The sequence below is a fragment of the Macrobrachium rosenbergii genome, chromosome 48, assembly GCF_040412425.1.
Source record: "Macrobrachium rosenbergii isolate ZJJX-2024 chromosome 48, ASM4041242v1, whole genome shotgun sequence".
Classification (NCBI taxonomy): domain Eukaryota; kingdom Metazoa; phylum Arthropoda; class Malacostraca; order Decapoda; family Palaemonidae; genus Macrobrachium; species Macrobrachium rosenbergii.
This window is the reverse complement of record NC_089788.1, coordinates 56,342,048-56,354,547: the sequence shown is the minus strand read 5'-3', so window position 1 is coordinate 56,354,547 and position 12,500 is coordinate 56,342,048. Positions and strand designations below refer to the sequence as shown.

At 43.6% G+C, this 12,500-nt stretch overlaps 1 long non-coding RNA gene across 1 annotated transcript; it reads right to left on the bottom strand.

Annotated features, from left to right (window-relative positions):
- Positions 1-9,103: 9,103 nt before the first annotated feature.
- On the bottom strand, positions 9,104-9,750 carry LOC136831721 (uncharacterized). The gene is made up of 2 exons (XR_010850960.1): positions 9,446-9,750; positions 9,104-9,224 (listed from the first exon to the last, which is right to left on the bottom strand). It is a non-coding gene; the product is annotated as an uncharacterized lncRNA (long non-coding RNA).
- Between the last annotated feature and the right edge of the window lie 2,750 nt (positions 9,751-12,500).

Here is a 12,500-nt window from a genome sequence, read left to right as displayed (position 1 = left end):
GACCTAATCAACTGTGCCTTAGCCGAAAGGCAGCTCTTCCACAAAATATCACTGGGATACGGACAAACAAACAAGGCAGAACCGACAACCTTCGTTCCAGTTCGCTGGCGGTCGTAAAGAGAGGAATAAACTGAACTCGGCTAGATTAAAACATACATGAAAATTCAGCCAGTTTGCATTTTACTCAGAGAATGAAAACTCGTCCCTATAACTTGGAATGTAATATGCATGTCTACCCTCAGTACGCGCTGTAAAAGTACTTCAATTCCGTTTTACTTCATTTGTCTTTATTTATAGGGGAAGCTATGAAGGAAATCATGAAGTGCAGGCGGTATGCAATAAACGACTAACGAGACTGAAATGAAATTCAAAATTTCATTCCAAACGGGACGTTGTGTCCTTTGTGATCTGCATAAATGTCAATACCTTTGTCCAGAGGGAATAAAAGTACTTCCCACTTTATTCCTGCAATTTCTTCAATCTGATATTACATGCATGCTAGCTCTCTTTTTCAGCTCTTTTCTTTAGATTACACGACACAACCTGCGTTCTACAGTTTTATATTTGATGTATCCATTCATCTTTATATGACTTAAACTCTTACTTGTTTTTTTATTTAATTTGGCTTTTTATTTGTTTTCTTGTCTCGAGACAAGATTTTCTATTCTGTAGAAGCTTGCTTTATAAGTTAACGATGTTCAATAATAATAATAATAATAATAATAATAATAATAATAATAATAATAATAATAATAATAATAATAAAAGTTTCTTTCGGACACTAGATTAATGTTGTGTCAGCCCCTCTACTTGTCTACTGCAATGTCAGAGATTCTATTTAACCTCACTGCCAGAACTTGTATGTAACAACATTGTCAACAGCTTCTCGCTTAATCGATGCCAGTAATTTTCTGTTGCATGAATGATAGTGTCAAAATGCGATAATGTCAAAATTTTTGTGAAGTATTCATGTCAGTCATTTTACACTGCATTACAGTCATTAATTTTACACGGCTTTATCGTCCACACTTTTCACTGGTTTGTTTGTCTTTTTTATCACTGTATTCGTTATATTATATTTAAATACATCATTATAACTAGGCCACCGAGTCAGAGGGGATTTTTTTTATCGTGTCCTGACGGTTGCACGGTTGCCTCGTAGGTTACCAGAGCACGATAATGGATTCAATCCTCAGACCAGTTGACCGCGTAATTAATGCTTGTCAATACTCATTATAGCCGAAATATCCGTTCTTCCTTACCTATTAAAAAACTACATATTATTCCTTAAATTTATAGCAGTTATTTTTTTATAAAATAGAAATTTTCTTAAATTACAGAGAGTAGCAAACAACCTTGCCAAAAAGTTAACCCACCCTACGTCATCCATAAAGAACTCGCTCTCTTACTCTACAGGTTCTTGCTGTCTCACTAAACTGGTGCCAAAGCAGCCGAGTCGTGAGGTCTCAAGCCTTAATCCTCAGCGCTGGATTCCTCTTTAGCCTTAACTTAAGAGGAAATGGCGGTTCACTCATTTTTGTGCCACCACAAAGGAGTAACCTCCTATCTGAATAAAAAGTAATCTTTTTTCCCTCAAGCCAGGGAAGATTCTAACTGGCTTCCTGTGTTACTGTTTGATCAACTGATCTTGTATATCAAGTGGTTGTCACAACAGGCAAAGCCAACAATGCTGGAGTCCTCTGGTTTCGAAATATAGCAATTCCACCAATCAGCAACAAAATTCAATCCACTTCAATAGCTCGCTAAGAAGTACAACTGGTGTGTGAGAAAACACAGAAAACAGTGTAAGAACTACATCAGAGTGATGATAAATCTTCATCCTCAGGGAAAATATGTCAGAAGACTTTTTTGCTTTTTTTTTCTATGAAGGCGTTGAACAAAAGGAGAGGTCCGGTTAACATTAAAAATGAATTGCACTACTCGCACATGATAATTATCAGAATTTCTGTATTGCAATATGTCCATACATAGCCTACCTACCGCACTAATCGCAGTCAGGATTTTCATAGCAAAGCACTCTACTCAAGCATTATAATTCATCATAATATCAATCAAGAACCTCGGGCGATATCCTTAACAATGGAGTTGATATGTTTGTGACACTTTGCCAACTTCTGATAAAAAAAAATATATATATATATATATATCATATCCGAAAGAAAATATCAGCCGGTGTCCAGCATCAACAGAGCGCGCATCTTCAAACTGTAAATTTCAACGCTTATGGGGCATCAAAAGGCGGATTGTTGAAACTTTGTGAGATGAGGCCTTTAAAGGTATTCTTTCTGTTCTTGGCGCATTGGCACATCCCGCTTCATGTTTCCATACTCAAACAAATTGATAATTCCTGTTCCACTTAGTTATATATATATATATATATATATATATATATATATATATATATATATATATATATATTTTTATGTTTTTCCGTGGTTTTAGTTTGAAATATGCTCTGTGAGACAGGTAGCAATAATTTAAGGTAATTTAGCCTTGTGATTCTGACTTCGTGGGTATGGAAAACGTAAAAAAAAAAAGAGGAAAACAAAGGAGAATTTCATATGAGCATAGGGCTCTGGTTACTGAGGGAAATATTACGTAAAACACGTGGGCACATTTAAAGTAGTGTATTTACATAAATGACATTAGTACGGGAAAGAGGAACTCAGTAGGTTGAATGAAACTGGGGAATTCCAGCCACAGTCCGAGAAGTTTCCACGAAATAGCATCCTCTGAAATGAGAGATATGCACATTATACGCCAGTAATGAAAATAGACAAAAGAATAATGAATTGAAGCTGCACTGAGGGTGCCAAAGGAGTAATAAAGAATTAATACTGCTGATGCAAGAGGCGCACGGACATTAGACAAGGGAGATTTCTGGCTTTTCTTTAAGAAAATATTACGAGACAAAAGCGTGACTGAAATGGGGCTCTTCCAGGGCACTTTACCTTAGCAGATTTTCCGAGGGCGCGTAGAAGGCGGTCCGTGGATGACTTGCGATTTCCGAGGACGAGTTTCTTCCACGTGGTGAGATGCAAGGGCTTCCGTAAAGGGGGCAAGGCGATGGGGACTCCTCGAAACCCAAGCAATGGCGTGTGGGCTCGAGGAATACGGTCGAAGGACACGAGGAGAAGTATACTTTGAAAGGGCCACGTGGTTAGGATGCAAGGGCATCGATGGGGCCAGGTGTTGAGGACGTCTTCACAAGTTCACTCCATATCTTCCAGCCCGCGTGTGTGTCGAGACCTTGGGCTTTTGCCTTTTATCCCCTCCTATGGGACAGGGGTGCGCCCAACACAGATGCTTTGACTCATTGCACCTGCTGCCCGCAGGGGAGGTTTTGGCCTGTAGGAGATACACCCAAGCCAGATTACTTTTGCCTCGAAGGAAAGATCTTTATCAAAAATGGGAGCGCCTTTAATCTTTTAAACCCCTGTTTTTAAGTCGATAGACAGATGGTCTATCGATCGGCCGGCTGGCAGTAAATGAAACACGACAGAACAACCAACAACAACAAAGGAGGGGGGGGGGAGGCAATTTGCTAGCGAATTCTTGCTAATCATAATACCTCCCCATACAAGATGATGTACATACCTCCTTCGGGTGTGTACATCGATATTCAAGAATGAGCGGCAAATGCTTTACGTTACTCTACATTCTGCCTTGCAATGAACTTTACTCCTAAGGGTTTTATGAAGCTTGGTTACTTTTAATAACACATTGGGACAATTTTCGTTAACAGAACGCAAAGTGATTTAAACACTTGCAAAAGAATAATTACTTTAGATTTGGTTACCCACTGGTAACTTTATAAAGTGACTCGAACAATTGTGAATTAATTAAGATTATAGGACCACATATATGAGGCTATGGCCAACAAATGGAAAAGAAAGGTTATTGTTCAAGAATTAAAATACACGGTTACTTAATTTTAGATAAAATGCATGCGGTTAGTACAATCTGCCTTGAAGAGGCTGTGTAAATGAAAAACAGCGTTTATTTTTGTAAATGACATCCCTTTTACACGATACTGTAATGACTATACATATTCGCATTGATAATTTATCTTCGTTTTAATCTTACTTGGCTCAGCTATCGTTCAACGCGAGTTGAGGGATGACCCACACACCGGGAATTTGACAGTCGTGTGCGGGCGAGAGTATTCGCGAGGTTTTAATTCGCTAACCTTAAACTACGCTAATTTTATGCGTCCACTGCCTACTCAATGTTATGACGGGGCGAGCAGACAAAAGATGTGGGGTAGGACAAACAGCAGTCTTGGAAGGAATGGAAGGGGGAAAAGGGATAATAATAACAAAAGGAAAATTAGCAAGACGTTACGAATGAAAACTTGACCGCATATGAAAGGCGGGACACGTCCCTCAGAGCTTACAAAAGGGGCATTTAAATCACAAGGGCAAGAGTTTATGACTCGCGATTCATTAAAATTAAAGATAAATAAATGACTAAAAGAAAGTAAATGATATTGGCAGAAGAGCTAAGGGAAAAAGAGTGAGGGTTTTATTGTGTTAGGCGGGAATTTATCGTCCTACGCCTATAAATTACGGCCCGGACTATCCTTTCAGTCCCAGGGCGAGAAAAGTGCACCCGAAGGGCGCGACTCCTTCAGGAGGGGCTGACACGCGCGCCCGGTGCCAAGGTATGGGCGCAAGGGCGTGCCACTTCTCACTCTGTTATTCTTAATGATTTATACATTGTGTGGGGAATGGTATCCCGTATTTTAATTGCCTCTTGTGGGGATAATTTAAGGGAAGATTAGTAGAAGGTGATAAGAGATAGAAGTTCCTGAGGAGCGGAGGAAGATAGAGGAGGGCCTGACATCCCCTTCTGGATTAGGGGTGCCAAGACCTTCGAAAGATGAAATGGTGGCACAGGTGCCATGGGAGCTCTAGAGCTCTTTGTAAATTACCTGGAATGTCCCACGCCCGTGGTAATTTCGCCTCGAGTCTTTCTAAATGGGACAGTCGTCCTCGGCCGGGGAAGCGGAGGGCCCGCGATCGAGGGCGGCACGGAGTACCACCTGGGCCTGCTGATGCGACAGCTGACGCAGGAGTGTTCCGTGCGGGTTCTACCATGATCCGTCGCGGCTCTTGTAGTTCATCGCCAAGTGAGATATGGCAGAATCCTGACTTGCAATTGCGTCGGCGACGGGCTGAGGCAGAGAGGAGGCGGTCGGGGTGGCGTGAGCGGCTCGCAGGTAACGTTGACCAGCTCAGGCACGGGTTGCGAGGCCGCACCTGCAGGTGAGCTTCCGCGGTGGTCGGGAGGAACCGTCTCTCTGACCGACGCTGGTAGCGGTGCCAGGCCGGGAAGAGAGGGGTCCTGAGTTGGATCCCGTGAATGGAGATCGGCGTAGCGCTCTGGCGCTGGCACTAGGGCAGAGTCAGGCGCTATCAGAGGTTTCTTGGGCTCGTCGGTCAGGACGGACGAAGCTTGGCCCTGCTCGGGGCATGCAAGTGGCACCGGCAGGAATTTGGCATCTCCTGAAGGGAGATTTGATTGGGGCCCTGGCACTGGCACTGAGGCAGGGCCGGGCACTGGAATGGGATCGGGAACCGATCGAGGGGGCCACTGTACATTGTACCAGGTGGCACTGGTGGGGACTGCACGTCCTTCTGGTACCCAGGGGGCGCCAGTCTTGGCTGAGGGAGAAGCGGGGGAGGATTACTCGCGCCCGCGGAATGATTCGGGGAATGGGGACCCCTAGATTGTCGTGATTTCGGTGGGGACTGAAAGTCCTGTCCCAGGATGACGTCATAGCCTCCGGGGAGATGGCTTGCTACTGCAAGATTGCAAATTTTGGATTGGTGAGGTCTTGTGACTCTCAATTGGACCGTAGGGAGTATCATTTTAAATTGATTTATTCCCTCGATCGTGACGAGTTTTCGTCTATTGACGATAGCTCCGTAGGGAACTCTGTCCCTTCGGATGAGGGAGATTTGTGCGCCCGAGTCCTCGAATGCAGTGACTCGGCGCGCAGGCTGGCTACCTCGTGGAGGGGCCACGTATACAGGCCCTTCGGCGGGAGGGCCTAATGACTGGGGATCTGTGACGGCCAAGGCGACGGTGGGAGTAGTTGATTTATTATTGCGTGGGCATTTCGCCCATGCGGGAGAATGGCCATAGACCTTGCACGCCGTGCAAAAGGTCTGGCTAAAGTCTTTCCGCGCTGCCCCTGTGGAGGGCGCAGGCGAGTTATTTGTCGGTTTTCCGGGAGAGAGGAGCCGGTTTCTTGTTCCGGCACTGTTCGGAGGAATGCCCCGTTTTCTTGCAATAATGGCAAGTTAGGGGCTTGCCCGAGTTCCCATTTTTGTGGGAATTTGAACCTCCGAGGAGGGACGGGGATTTATCTTCCGCCCCATGGATCCTTCTTGAGGGTGGTGGGTTTCCCACATATCTGCTATTCGGCAACACTCGGTGAGTGTTGCTGGGGCTTTTTCCACTATATGGGTGGCGAGGGCAGGAGGGGGCGTAGCGCAGGAAATGCTCGAATTTAAACCGCTCGAGTACCTCGGCGGTGTTAGTGGCTCCTTCGAATCGAGCCATTTTGTCAACGCCCGCTCCGAATGGTACGCCCAATCGACCAAGTCTGGCCTGCTTCTCTGGGCTGCTCTCCAACGTCTCCTCCACCGCTCGGGGTAATCTCGCACGCCTTCGTAACTGCTTGGCGTACGGCTTCCCAGTTTCCCCGATCGTCTGCGGGAAGGGCGTGGTAGGCAACGAGGGCCTTTCCGCCCAGGAATTTAGTGAGAACAAGGGAGAGTTCCGCGGGGGAGAGATCGCAGCACTCCAGGACTCGTTCGGCCCTTTCAAGCCATACTTCAGGCTCGGACTCCGTCCATTTTGGCATGAACGAGTGAGCTTGGCTGAGGGCACTCATTCCCGCGGCAGGGGGCGGGGGGGTGGCGTGCTGTCGTTCTAGCACCTGGAGCTCATGGGCGCGTTCTCTCTCTCTCTCCTCACGTTCTCTCTCCCTCTCTGCACGTTCTTTATCCTCCCGTTGTTCTTGGGCAATTCGTTCCCTCTCTCTCTCTGCACGTTCTTTTTCCTTCTCCTGCTCTTGAGCGATTCGTTCTCTCTCCTCTCGTTGTTCTTGGGCAATTCGTTCCCTCTCTCTCTCTGCACGTTCTTTATCCTTCTCCTGCTCTTGAGCGATTCTGTTCTCTCTCCCTCGTTGTTCTTGGGCAATTCGGCCTCTCTCTCTCTGCACGTTCTTTATCCTTCTCCTGCTCTTGGGCAATTCTTGCCCTCTCTCTCTCCTCACGTTCTCTCTCCCTCTCTTCACGTTCTCTTGCTCTCTCAGCCTTGGCATCGTCCACTCGCTCTTGAACCCATGCTCTCAGATCTTGCCCCGATAGTCCCATGTCCTTCCCAGCGGACATGTAGAATTTGAAATCCTCGTTTTGTTGGGCTCTGGTATTAGCCATCTTGGAATAATGGGTATAGGATATGTCTGAAAAGACTCAGGTTGTCTGAAAAGACTCAATTGCAGGAATCTGAAACACTCAATGGGTCAGACTGCTGGAGAATGGATCTGTCTGAATAAGACAGGTGATTAGTAAGTCTGAGGAGACTTTTGTTAAAATTTTGATATGTCTGGGAAAGACGTGGTGGTTCTTGGCGAACGAAATTTAATATGCGTCTCGGAAGACGTAGTTGGATTTTGTCACGCTCGGACTTGGCCGGCTGTAGCGTGAAGTTAAGGAGTTGTTCTAACGAACTAGAATGATCAGTCCCGTAAGGGCTTAGATGTGTGTGAACTACACTATATAATGTCTCAAAAGGACTTAATCTTGGGTTCCCGCGGGAATGAGAAATTCTCGCCACGTGCGACGTAGAATTTTAGGAGTCTCTGAGGACTGGAATTTGGAGGAATTCTCGCCACGTGCGACGTAGAATTTTAGGAGTCTCGGAGGACTGGAATTTGGAGAAATTCTCGCCACGTGCGACGTAGAATTTTAGGAGTCACTTAGGACTTGGAATTTGTGGAATTTGGAGGAATTCTCGTCACGTACGACGTAGAATTTTAGAGTCACTTAGGACTTGAATTACGATTCGTCCCTTAGGACTTAGAAATTACTAACGGGAAACCCAAAGAAAAAATGTATGCTGGGAAATGAAAAAAAAAAAAAAAAAAAATGCTACACACGCGGGCATGGGCGGGGGTGGGGGTTGCAGGTCGTTTGGCCAACACCGGAGAGAGGATAACAGTACAACGGCCTAGTAATTTTCCCTATAAGCGGAGTTTAAATTTCGCTTTCCTAACACCTAACTCGAATTCTAACTACACTGAGAGAATTTTCAGCAATGCAAGCTGACTTCGTCGTGTCCCACGTGGGAATTTATTCGCGCCTAAATAACAGTTCGCTAATTCGAAATGCGAGGTAAAAGTTATCAAAGAGGAATTTCTTTCGCACTATTCCTCGAAGCAAGAATATGGCAAGGATTTTAACACAGAGGAATTTTCGCACTATTCCTCGAAGCAAAAGATACAAAGATTTTAACACAGAGGAATTTCGCACTATTCCTCGAAGCAAAGGATGGTTAGCACTGGTTATTTCCTAACTACCTATCCTGAAAGGCATGCATTAACGAATCTAATACGGCGGTTCTTTTCTCTCAGTGATTACATGCGTCCCTATTTCTAATTCCTAGGAACAGTCACGATTGTAAAAAGGTTTTGCTAAGATTAACACATTACTTACGTGGAATTTTCTGGATCTGTGTGCTGGTTTTACACAAAAGGTTCGTAATTGTCTCGTACCCAGCTTAGCTTTGCTAATAGCTGATCTGGCAAGTTGCAAATGCAATAAAGCAACGCTAGGGGAACTGCAACTGCAAAACGAGATCTATGGCCAGGTCGCCATTTTTACGTTTTTCCGTGGTTTTAGTTTGAAATATGCTCTGTGAGACAGGTAGCAATAATTTAAGGTAATTTAGCCTTGTGATTCTGACTTCGTGGGTACGGGAAAACGTAAAAAAAGAGGAAAACAAAGGAGAATTTCATATGAGCATAGGGCTCTGGTTACTGAGGGAAATATTACGTAAAACACGTGGGCACATTTAAAGTAGTGTATTTACATAAATGACATTAGTACGGGAAAGAGGAACTCAGTAGGTTGAATGAAACTGGGGAATTCCAGCCACAGTCCGAGAAGCTTCCACGAAATAGCATCCCTCTGAAATGAGAGATATGCACATTATACGCCAGTAATGAAAATAGACAAAAGAATAATGAATTCGAAGCTGCACTGAGGGTGCCAAAGGAGTAATAAAGAATTAATACTGCCGATGCAAGAGGCGCACGGACATTAGACAAGGGAGATTTCTGGCTTTCTCTTTAAGAAAATATTACGAGACAAAAGCGTGACTGAAATGGGGCTCTTCCAGGGCACTTTACCTTAGCAGATTTTCCGAGGGCGCGTAGAAGGCGGTCCGTGGATGACTTGCGATTTCCGAGGACGAGTTTCTTCCACGTGGTGAGATGCAAGGGCTTCCGTAAAGGGGCAAGGCGATGGGGACTCCTCGAAACCCAAGCAATGGCGTGTGGGCTCGAGGAATACGGTCGAAGGACACGAGGAGAAGTATACTTTTGAAAGGGCCACGTGATTAGGATGCAAGGGCATCGATGGGGCCAGGTGTTGAGGACGTCTTCACAAGTTCACTCCATATCTTCCAGCCCGCGTGTGTGTGTCGAGACCTTGGGCTTTTTTTTTTATCCCCTCCTATGGGACAGGGGTGCGCCCAACACAGATGCTTTGACTCATTGCACCTGCTGCCCGCAGGGGAGGTTTTGGCCTGTAGGAGATACACCCAAGCCAGATTACTTTTTGCCTCGAAGGAAAGATCTTTATCAAAAATGGGAGCGCCTTTAATCTTTTAAACCCTGTTTTAAGTCGTTAGACAGATGGTCTATCGATCGGCCGGCTGGCAGTAAATGAAACACGACAGAACAACCAACAACAACAAAGGAGGGGGGGAGGGGAGGCAATTTGCTAGCGAATTCTTGCTAATCATAATAATATATATATACACATATATATATACACATATATATATTCATACATATGGCTAAGGAAAGAAAGTTCAACTTAACGGATGAAAATTTTGTCGCAAAAGAGGCGATACTGTATTTTGTACTACATGTATGTATGTAAAACATACGTAAATTAAGAAACATTCTTTACGTAAATACGATGTAAAGTAATTCCCGGATCGGAGTTACCTTCAAACCAAGTGTATGAGAACCAGATTATGCGAGATTATTAACATGGAGAATGACAAGGTAATTAAGACCTAGGACATGGAATACCAAGGAGCATTGAGAAACGTTGACGGTTTGGAATCCTATTAGATTTTATCAAAAGGTTTATTATAAACAGAGAGATCGGGTAACACGAAGGAATTTTTTTTTTTTCAAAGTCACATCACTAAGTACCAAAACCTTGACACGACAGTGATGGCAAAATTCCTAGGCATTTCCTTTGGTTAGCTTTCCAGTCTTCAAGTGGTAAGTTGGCTATTTCCTTTGCTAACTTGGATTGGGCTTCCTTTTCGTAACTCGAATCATTTAATATTTTTACCTAACTTTTTCAAAGTACATGTTTTTATCAATTTAGTATAGAAGACTATAAGAAAGAACTACATCTTTCAGACTACATCGGCGTCCCCAAGTCCATTCTCTAGCCCGTCCCATCTCAACTGCGAATCTTAGGTCTATACCAAAAGTGTAAGCGCGCTTTCGGCCAAATTTAGAATCACCTCCTTACGGTTCATGTTATACGTAGACAACGGATGCTCCAAGATCTGTGCGTCGGTTGCTTTAAGGCTATCGTTCAAACTCTTGTTGATCACCCTTTCTTTCGGACAGATAACACCAATCTGTCTTTGTTGCTCTGTCCAAATGCATGAAGATTATTAGGCGATTTGAATGTCTGTCTGTCGTAAGAACCCAGCCACCTCTCATATTCTTGTTAATGTATTTCGCTTAATTGTCTTTATACATCGTACTTATACGATCCTGACCTAGAATCTAATATTATCGTTATTAGTATTCAGAACATAAGCCCAAACTTCGACCCATATGGTGGTCAGCACATCGAATACCTTTCCGTTTCAATGAGCTGAAACAATGTATCACATAAAAAAAGGACAGAAAGATCGAAGTGCTAAAAGTCATCTTTTATATCTTTTATCTCACACGCTGCCACGTCCCCAACGCTGATTCATGAGGCTGATTATCGGCAGCTCCTCACATTAACATCACACCTGGTGTACATGGAACGAGCGTATTCTGATGATAAGCATTTACTTTTAAAATCATTATTCAATGAAAAATTACCAATTCATTGTTGATTTTTATTCCATCGGCTTTTCAGCAAATAAATCCTGAGGACTAAGGTCAAGTGACAATCTGACCAGATGGCTGTTTGGAGGAATATTAGTCGCTTAGACAATGGCTTGTTTGCGTTCTGAACAGGGGAGAAAAGATGTCTTTCCTTTTACGCTTTTGCCCATATACTCAGCAAGTTTTCAAGAATTTAATAAATAACTCACCACAGTATTATTGATTATTCGAAAGGCTAAGACAATTTCGATGAAGACAGAATGATAATCTGATTTCATCGCTCTGTTGCAGCATACTGTTGCAATGACTTTAAGTCAGTAGGATTTTATCTTCCCTGTTGGTAATTACTTCATTCGATAAGTAGACGAGCTCCACGTTCAGAAACTACACTGAAGCTACATGTTCAATACAATCGTCAAAAAGAAGCGAAGGTTTTTTTAGCCATATATTTAATGTTGAAAAGTTATATTCTCTTCCTTATAACAGGATGCGGTTTCATATTCCGCGTTGATCGTTAAGTCAAGTATCTTAATAAAGCTATAAAAAGCTTCGTAATATCTTCCCGGGGGCGACAGAATGTGTGAAATATTACCTCACAGGTACTCAGTATTTCATAAAGGAAATGTCATCAAATATCGGATCAGATACTTCTGAAACATTCTTGAATATCCTCTACCACAAGTAAAAAATGCGCCGAAGTTTCCTCGGTGCAATCGAGTTTTCTGTTGAGCGTATAAAGCTGTATAAAACCCTCGATGTGCTGCAGTATGAAACTCTCAGCCACGACCAGACGCACGATCCATGGCTAACCATAACCTTAAATAAAATAAAAACTACTGAGGCTAGAGGGCTGCAATTTGATGATTAGAGGGTGGATGACCAAAATACCAATTTGCAGCCCTCTAGCCTCAGTAATTTTTAAGATCTGAGGGCGGACAGAAAAAGTGCGGACGGACAGAGAAAGCTATCTCAATAGTTTTCTTTTACAGAAAACTAAAACTACTCTTTCTGAGTAAACAAATAACACTATGGCATTTCTGTCATCTACGACAGCCTCTCTCGCACAGGTAATGCATTTACATTTCCAGTGATACAAAAGTATCTAATT